We start from the raw sequence: 9,447 nt of genomic DNA on the forward strand, positions 1-9,447 counted from the left end.
ATGGCTACAAATGCTTTGCCTTTCCTCCAGTCCTAGAATCTGGTTGGGCTTGTGACTGCTTCCAACCATAGCATCGGTAGAAGTCATGCTGTGTAACCTCCATGAGATGAGGCCATTAAGGATGCTGGGGTTTTCTGTTTCCTCAGGGAAAGGAGAGGCGGTGTGTCTGCTGGAACTGGGACAAGGCTACATGATGTTGGGTGGCAAATGAGAGGAGAAATCATCCCCTCAGGGTGAACAGATTGGGGGGGGGGCTTGCCTAGAAGCTCAGCCAGGGCCCCTGAGGTTTGGGGTCACTTACTGAATGTGACCAAGTTTGAAATCCCGTTGGCTGCTTTAGAAGGCTGGAGAAATTCCTCTCTGAAGTGAATGGAAGAATTCCCACTTTCCTTAAAGTAGGACGAGTTGACGCAGGATTCGAATATACTAAGGTGGTGGTTTCCCATCTCTTCCCACCCACACATAATTCATATCAGCAGCACCCACAGTTACATTCATATGTTTGTCGTCAGGGCTTGGTGTGTCTGAATCTCCTCGGGGGTCACAGGAGGCAGAGTGACAGCCCCACAGATGTCCACTGCTAGTCCCCAGAACCTGTGGAAATGGTACTTCACAAGGCCAGAGGGACTTTGCAGATGTGATCGATTATGTTAGGATTTGGAAACAGGGAGATCATCCTGGATTATCCCCATGGGCCCAGTGCCGTCACAAGGGTCGGTACAAGAGGGAGACAGGAGTGTCCAAGTAAGAGAGGAAGATACGATGACAAAAGCAGGGGTTGGAGTTATGCAGGGCCATAAGCCAAGGAATGTGAGTGGTTTCTAGAGGTCGATAAAGGCAAGGAAATAGACTCATTTCCTCGAGCCTTCAGAATGAACACAGTCTTGGAGATACCTTGATTTCAGGCCAGTGATAGACTTCTGACATCCAGGATGGTAAAATAACAAATCTGTATTGTTCAAACCACTAATTTTGTGGTATTTTGTTTCTGCAATGATAGCAAACTAAAGCACAGGGTATATGTGATTTCCCAGTTTCTACTTATGGGTGCTGATCTGCACCCTAAGGGATGGTATATCTCAGCGGGAAGCACTGGATCTGCGGGAGGGAATGGGGTGGACCCTGTGCCCTGGATTGACAATCTGAAAGGAACTAGTGCTTTGGTTCGAGTGGAATGACTCTTAGTTCTCACAGAAATGGTTAGGGAGGACGTCTAACAGTCGGAGTAAGTGGGATGCTCAGACTTTTTTGGTGAGCTTGGGACAAGGACTGTTGTCTGCTAGAAAAGGGTACAAATGTAACGTCTGGGGGAGAAGCAGCTGCACTTGCAGAAGTGGATGAGGTAGAATTTTGTGTCATTTGAAGGCTGGAGAAAATGGTCCAGTTCACTAGCTGAGGCCTGGATTTCCTCAGAGCCTCGGATCACAACATAGAAGCAACTGTATTACTCTTCAGAGCTGGCATTTAATGACAGCCAACAATCTGGACAACCATCAGAGCCCCTGCTTGGTTTTAGTATCTTCTTTGTGCCCACAATAACCTGGACAGGTCGGCAGTATTCCTCCTGAATTGTGGGTGAACAGAAGGAAACTCAGCAGGTTGTTCAAAGGGACAGAAGTAGAAGTGGCAGACAGGGAGATCTACATGCTTTTGGTCACTTGCTCAACAAGCAGTCCTTAAATGCCCGGAAAAAAAAAAACAATTTAAAGGCCACATGAGAATCATCCATCTGCCTCGAGGGACTTCAGTTATATTCAGAAAAATATGGCCAATGGAAGATCATAAAAGAGGGGCACCTTGAGGGCTCAGTCGGTTAAGTATCTGCCTTCGGCTCAGGTCATGACCACAGGGCCCTGGGATGGAGCCCCGCATGAGCTCGCTGGTCATTGGGGAGCCTGCTTCTCCTTCTGCCCGCCCCCCACTCTCTTAAAAAAGAAAACATGGAGTGCCTGAGCGGCTTAATCAGTTGGGCATCTGACTCTTGATTTTGCCTCAGGTCATGATCTCAGGGTCATGGGATTAAGCCCCAAGTCAGGCTCCATGTTCAGCATGCATCATTCTTGAGATTCTCGCTCTTCCTCTCCCCTTGCCCCTGTCCCTGACACTTGCACATGCATGTGCATACTGTCTCTCTCTCAAATCAATCAATAAATCTTTAAAAAAATAATCAAAATGAGGGGCGCCTGGGTGGCTCAGTGGGTTGAAGCCTCTGCCTTCGGCTCGGGTCATGATCCCAGGGTCCTGGGATCGAGCCCCACATCGGGCTCTCTGCTCCGCGGGGAGCCTGCTTCCTCCTCTCTCTCTGCCTGCCTCTCTACCTAGTTGTAGTTTCTCTCTGTCAAATAAATAAAATATTTAAGAAAAAAATAATCAAAATGAGAACACAACAAAATAAATGGTGCATAGCTAAGGTGTATAATAGGAAAAATTAGGGCCTTGATTGTATTACTAAAGTAGAATTATCAAAAAGAAAGGAAATAATATTTTGCTTTAAGGAATTGAGAAAACAGTATAATAACGTTTTTTAATACAATAAGCCAAATTATTCAAGTTCATTGAGATTAAAGCCAAAGTTAGTGAAAAACAAAGGGAAAGGAAAGGTTAAGATGATAGACAAACCCCTCACAAGCCTGACTGAGAAAACAAAAGTAGTATAAATGAGAAAAAAGGTAACCCAGGTAGAGAAAAGATTAAAGGAATTATAAGACGTTACACAGAACTATATGGATATTTCCCTAATATAAATAACCAAAAGTGACCCAAGAAGCAGAAATAATTGTCATGGAAGTGACATGGACAAAAAGCCCAGGAGACTATACAGCTGACTTTACATCTAACATTAAGGAATAAACTATTCCAAATTGTTAAATAATTCCACATCAAAACAAAATGGACAGCTTCACAAAATATTAAATGAAGATAACATAATATCCATATCTGATAAGGATGGTATAAAAAAGAAATTTATCACCCAGACTCATCTATGAATATAAATGCATTATAAATGCATAATGAATATAAATACATTAGTTGGAAATAAAGTTGGAAATAAATAAATTTTAAAAAGTGAGAAAAGAAGAATTTAATCAAACCCAGCAATGTATCTAAAGAACAGCATTATGACAATTTATTTCAAGAATACAAGAATGCTTCAGTTTCAGAAAATTTATCAATGAAGTTTATTCAACAGTCTAAAGAACTCATCCCCGAGAAAAATTATGAATAATCAACATGGGATGCCTTTCAGCTGACCTTCCCTACCTCTTAGACATTCTATAGTGCATACTGGAGAGGGACCCATGAATGTCATGAATGTGGTAGAGCTTTTGGTAGGACATCTCAACTAATTAGGCATCAGAAAACTCACACTGAAGAGAAATTATTCTGTCGTAATTAGTTTGGGAAATCTTTCAGTCACATCCTTGCTTTTTTTAAAAAAGATTGATTGATTGATTGATTGATTTGATAGACAGAGATCACAAGTAGGCAGAGAGGCAGGCAGAGAGAGAGGAGGAAGCAGGCTCCCCGCTGAGCAGAGATCCCAATGCTGGGCTGGATCCCAGGACCCTGAGATCATGACCTGAGCTGAAGGCAGAGGCTTTAACCCACTGAGACACCCAGGCACCCCCACATCCTTGATTTTAATATTTATCAAAGCATCACAGAGAGAAGCCTTATGAGTGTAGTCAATATAGGAAATCTTTTTCAGAGCTCTGGTTTATTTCACAGCAGAGTACTCACGTTGAAGAGAAGCCTTATGGATGTAATCAGCATGGGAAATACTTCAGTCGGAGTTCTCACTTTGTTAGTCTTCAGAGAATTCATACTGGAGAGGAACAGCATGTGTACCCTCAGTGCAGAAAATCTTTCTGCTGGAGTTCTTTACTTATTAGGCATAGAGAAAACACACTGGAGAGCAATCTCATGAGTGTCACAAATGTGAAAACTCTTTCAACTAGAATTCCCACTTTACTGAACATCAAAGAACTCATATTGTAATCTATGTGCGCCAGTTACAGCTTTACCCCAGGGCCAGGGAGTGGGTGAACAGAATGGGATAAATCTAGTGTTGTAATACTGGATCAAAATTTAAAAGTAGCCATTTGATGTTATACAGGATTTTAAAAAAATATTTTATTTATTTGAGAGAGAAAGAGAGCAAGCAAGAGCATAAGAGCAGGGGGAGGGAGAAGCAGACCCTCTCCTGAGCAGGAAACTCAACGTGGGACTTGATCCCAGGACATTGGGATCATGACCTGAACCAAAGGCAGCTGTTTAACCAACTGAGCCACCCAGGTGCCCCACAGAGTTGTTTTTTTTAAATATGATTTCCATTATCTTTATTACTTTATCTACCTGTGACAGGGCCATGGTATAAGACTAAGGTTCCATTGTCCTTCCATCTCAAGTCTTGCTGAGTAGAAAGATTGGGGAAGTGTGCCCAAGTTAAAAGAATTTGTTCTTGGGGATGAAAGGGTCAGGCCCTAAGATAACACATCCAGCTCTGGAGGGAAAATGGTAAAGTAACCAAGTCCAAGTCAATAAGTAAAGAGGCAAGATGTTAGGAAAGCGACTTTATTCAGGAATCCAGAAGACTGAGAAGATAACAGCTATGTCCTAAAGAACCATCCTAGCATAAAATTTGAGCTGCTTTTGTAGCCCAGGCACCTGGGTGGTCCTAACAGAATAAGTTCAGCCACTCAATGCCAACAAAATCCAAAGGCAGAGAGACAAGTGGTGGTGAAACAGGAAAGAAATTTATTTCAGTGAGGCCAACTCCAGGAGGACAGAGGACTAATGTCTCAAAGACTATTTCCAAAGCGCTGGAAATACTTCCATATTTATAAAAGGAAAATGTGGGGCAAAGGTGGGTGGTTATGTGAAGGTAAACACTGAGTGTGAAATCAATCACTGTCTCAGAGTCAATCACAGGTGGGGTCTTGCTGGCTCAGGGTCAAGAGACAAGCTGTAAAGAACCCAACTAGAAAATCGGAGGTCAAAACAGAGGGACCTGAAGTCCTTTCTTTCTTTCTCTCTCTCTCTTTTTTTTTTTTAATAGATTTTATTTCTTTTTTTTTAATATTTCATTTATTTGTTTTATAGAGAGAAATCACAAATAGGCAGAGAGGCAGGCAGAGAGAGGAGGAAGCAGGCTCCCTGCTGAGCAGAGAACCCAATGCGGGGCTTGATCCCAGGACCCTGAGATCATGACCTGAGCCGAAGGCAGAGGCTTTAACCCACTGAGCCACCCAGGCACCCCAGATTTTATTTCTGTATTAGAGAGATCAATACAGAAATAGTGAGAGAGAGACCACAAGTGGGTAGGAGAGGGAGAAGCAGTTTCCCCGCTGAGCAGGGAGCCTGATGCAGGGCTCGATCCCAGGACCCTGGGATCATGACCTGAGCTGAAAGCAGATGCTTAACCATATGAGCCACCCAGGGGTCCCAGTCCTCTTTCATATTTACGTTAGGAAGAGGGGGAGTTGGGAGGGGTTGGAATCAAGACGTGACTGAGATCTGTGAATATTCAGGTGCTCAAGGGTCCAAGGAAGGTTGTGAAACTGTCACCCGCTAGACCACCCCCGAACCCCAAGATCTGACCTTTACTCCTTACCTGCTTTTACATACCGACCTCTGTCCCACATTTTCCCTTTAGCTCTTCTTTCCAGCTTATCTCTTAACTCAGGCAAAAGACCCAAGGGGCATAGCATCTCTTGGTGGAAACCAAAACCACCCCTCAAGCAATAACAAACTGGTCTAAAAAATACAGTCTCTCGGGGCACCTGGGTGGCTCAGTCATTAAGCGTCTGCCTTTGGCTCAGGACATGATCCCAGAGTCCTGGAATTGAGTCCCCCATGGGGCTCCCTGCTTGGCAGGAAGCCTGTTTCTCCCTCTCCAGCTTCCCCTGCTTATGTTCACTCTCTCCCTGTCTCTCTCTGTCAAATAAATAAAATCTTAAAAAAAAAAAAAGTCTCTCAGGTTGACAGGAGGAGGAGCAGCAGCAGTAGCGGTAGCATCATGATGGAGTTGAGACTCAGTGTGGCAAGGCAAAAAGCCCTGAGTTCAAATCCTGTCAGCAACACTTCCTAATTGGTTGATTTTGAACTTGCTCTCTCTAGATTCAGTCTCTCTGCATTTAGAATGAAGAAAATAAAAGCTACTTCACAAAGTACTGTGGATATCAAACTGTTTAGTGTGTGCATTTAGTATTCAAAAGAATACAGAGCTCTGCCAGCACTAACTTACCAGCTCTCTCAGATTTCTGCAGAGGTGCTTAACCCTGATTGCACACTGGACTCACTTGGAGTGCTTGAAGAATACTCACGCTGGGACCCATGCCCAGAAAGCCCATTTTGTTTACAAATTGTTGGATATTTTTGAAATTATTTGTAAATTATATTTACAAATTTACCACAGACTTTGTGGGTTAAAACAATACAAATTTGTTGGGGTGCCTGGATGGCTCAATCAGTTAAGCAGCTGCCATCGGCTCAGGTCATGATCCTAGGATCCTGGGATTGAGCCCCATATCAGGCTCCTTGCTCAGCGGGGAGCCTCCTCCTCCCGTGCCTGCCATTCCCCCCGCTTGTGCTTGCTCTCTGTCTCACTTGCTCACTCTGTCAAATAAATAAATAAAATCTTTTTAAGAAATACAAATTTGTTGGGGCGCCTGGGTGGCTCAGTGGGTTGAGGCCTCTGCCTTCGGCTCGGGTCATGATCCCAGGGTTCTGGGATCGAGCCCCACGTCGGGCTCTCTGCTCTGTGGACAGCCTGCTTCCTCCTCTCTCTCTCTGCCTGCCTCTCTGCCTACTTGTGATCTTTGCTGTCAAATAAATAAATAAAATCTTTAAAAAAAAAAAAAAAGAAATACAAATTTGTTATCATTCAGTTCTGGAGGTCAAAAGTATAAAATGGGGTTCATTGTGCTAAGAGGAAGCAGTCAGCAGGTTGGCGTTCCTTCTGGAGGCTCTAGGAGAGAAAGGTATTTCGCCTTTCCAGCTTCTAGAGCCTGCCTCCATCCCTTGACTTGTGGCCCCCATCAGTAATTGTTATCAGTCCAGTCTCAGCTTCTGTTGTCACATCTGTTTCTCTCTCATTCTCCTGCCTCTTCCTTTCATTTTTAAGGACTCCGTGATTGCATTGAGCCCACCAGAATAACCCAAGATGATTTCTCCATCTCAAGATACTGAGCTTGATCTTATCTGCCAAGGCCCATTTGCCATCTATATAAGTTAACATATTTACAAATTCCAGGGGTTATGATAATGTATATCTTAGTAGGGAGGGGTGTGGAGGACATCATTCTGCCTACCACAGAAAGTTCCAGAGATACCACATTCCATCTGGAATTACGTCTGGGGCAGCAGGGTCAAGGAAGGCATCCTGGCGAGAAGGTCTCTGCTGCCACTTCCTTAATTCCAGCCCTTTTCCATGCCTACCTCTCCAGCTTTTCCTTGCCTGAAATCTTTCCAACAGGGTCCTTTTCTGCCTCAAATCAGCCACCATCAGTTTATATCGTTTGCTACCAAGGACAACCAAACCGATTGAATTGGAAGATGTGAAGAGGCATTTACTGTCCCATGTGGCATTGATTAGCAGGTCCAGAAAGCACCAGAGGATTTTCCCCAACCTAAGCTAATAGGATCCAGTTACTAGCTAAAATCAAATCCTCATGGGGCGCCTGGGTGGCACAGTGGGTTAAAGCCTCTGCCTTCAGCTCAGGTCATGATCCCAGTGTCCTCGGATTGAGCCCCACATCTCTCCTCTCTCTTTCTGCCTGCCTCTCTGCCTACTTGTGATTTCTATCTGTCAAATAAATGAATAAAATCTTTAAAAAAATAAAATAAAAAAATCCTCAGCAACAAGAAGCCCTCTGCTAGATTCTGCACCTGCACTCTCAGGCACATCTTAGTTATTAACTTCAATGAGACACAGACTCTCAAACTCTGTTTAAATCTAGCAGAAACCTAGAATCCCATCCCAGGCGCAGTGCTGGAGGGGGTTGGGAGAGCTAGGGAAGAAGACATGGCAATAACTGTCTTTTGGGGCATAACAGTGAAAACCCTCCCAAGACTCTGCAGGTGTCAAATGAAAAAAAAAAAAAAAAAAGCCGGACTTAAAAGACTTTATTGGGAAAAAACTACTGTAATATAGAGGAAGCTCTGACCACAAGACCTGCCTCTCAAAGGTCAGGCAGAAAAGGTTTTACTTTTTATAGCGTTATTAGAAAAAGAGAACAAACATTGGACAGTTGATGAAGGAACGTCTTCTCTTCTCCCCCTCCACCTTCTTCTCCTTCTCCACCTCTTTCTCCCTCCTCCTTCTTTCCCCTCTCCTTTTCCTTTTTCGTCAGCGGATTTTCCTGAGGGATGCTGTGGGGCTATTCTGCATTCTGACGCTGGCCCAAGCTGATGGCACCTCAGCGTTTAGGGGCCTGTGGGGAGGAGAGATTAACTAAAGTTTGGTCATAGTTAAGGTCAGAAATACATACTACTTACATTTTTTAAAGATTTTATTTATTTGACAGAGATCACAAGTAGGCAGAGAGGCAGGCAGGGATGGGGGGAAGCAGGCTCCTTGCTGAGCAGAGAGTCCAATGTGGGCCTTGATCCTAGGACCCTGAGATCATGACCTGAGCTGAAAGCAGAGGCTTTAACCCACTGAGCCACCCAGGCGCCCCTACTTCTTGCCTTTTTATTTTTTTTTTAAGATTTTATTTATTTTTTTGACAGACAGAGATCACAAATAGACAGAGAGGCAGGCAGAGAGAGAGAGAGAGAGAGGGAAGCAGGCTCGCTGCTGAGCAGAGGGCCCGATGCGGGACTCGATCCCAGGACCCTGAGATCATGACCCGAGCCGAAGGCAGCAGCGGCTTAACCCACTGAGCCACTCAGGCGCCCCCTTCTTGCCTTTTTTTTTTTTTTTAAGATTCTATTTATTAATTTTGACAGAGAGAGATCACAAGTAGGCAGAGAGGCAGGCAGAGAGAGTGAGAGGGAAGCAGGCTCCCTTCAGTGCAGAGAGCCCGACGTGGGACTCGATCCCAGGACCCTGAGATCACGACCTGAGCCGAAGGCAGCGGCCTAAACCACTGAGCCACCAGGCGCCCCCCTTCTTGCCTTTTTAAAAGTAAACTGTACATCTAGCATGGGGCTTTAACTCACAACCCCAAGCTTGAGTTGCACACTCTACAGACTGATCCAGACAGGCATCCCAAGGTCACAAATAGTTTGTTCCAATTGATCAACAGGGACAAATAATTCAGCTAATCTTGTATGAGACAAAGAATGGGAAAGTGTCTGGCCTTATCCTAGATAAACAATGGTGTTATCTGGGGTCTTAGCTAATTCAAGTGGGGAATGGTGGTTTTTTTGTAGTAAGACGTTTCCAGGAACATAAGGCTGGGGAGACTTCTTCCACTGCTGCTGTTTTCCAGGAATAAAGGC

Source organism: Meles meles, chromosome 19 (assembly GCF_922984935.1).
Source record: "Meles meles chromosome 19, mMelMel3.1 paternal haplotype, whole genome shotgun sequence".
NCBI classification, from domain to species: domain Eukaryota; kingdom Metazoa; phylum Chordata; class Mammalia; order Carnivora; family Mustelidae; genus Meles; species Meles meles.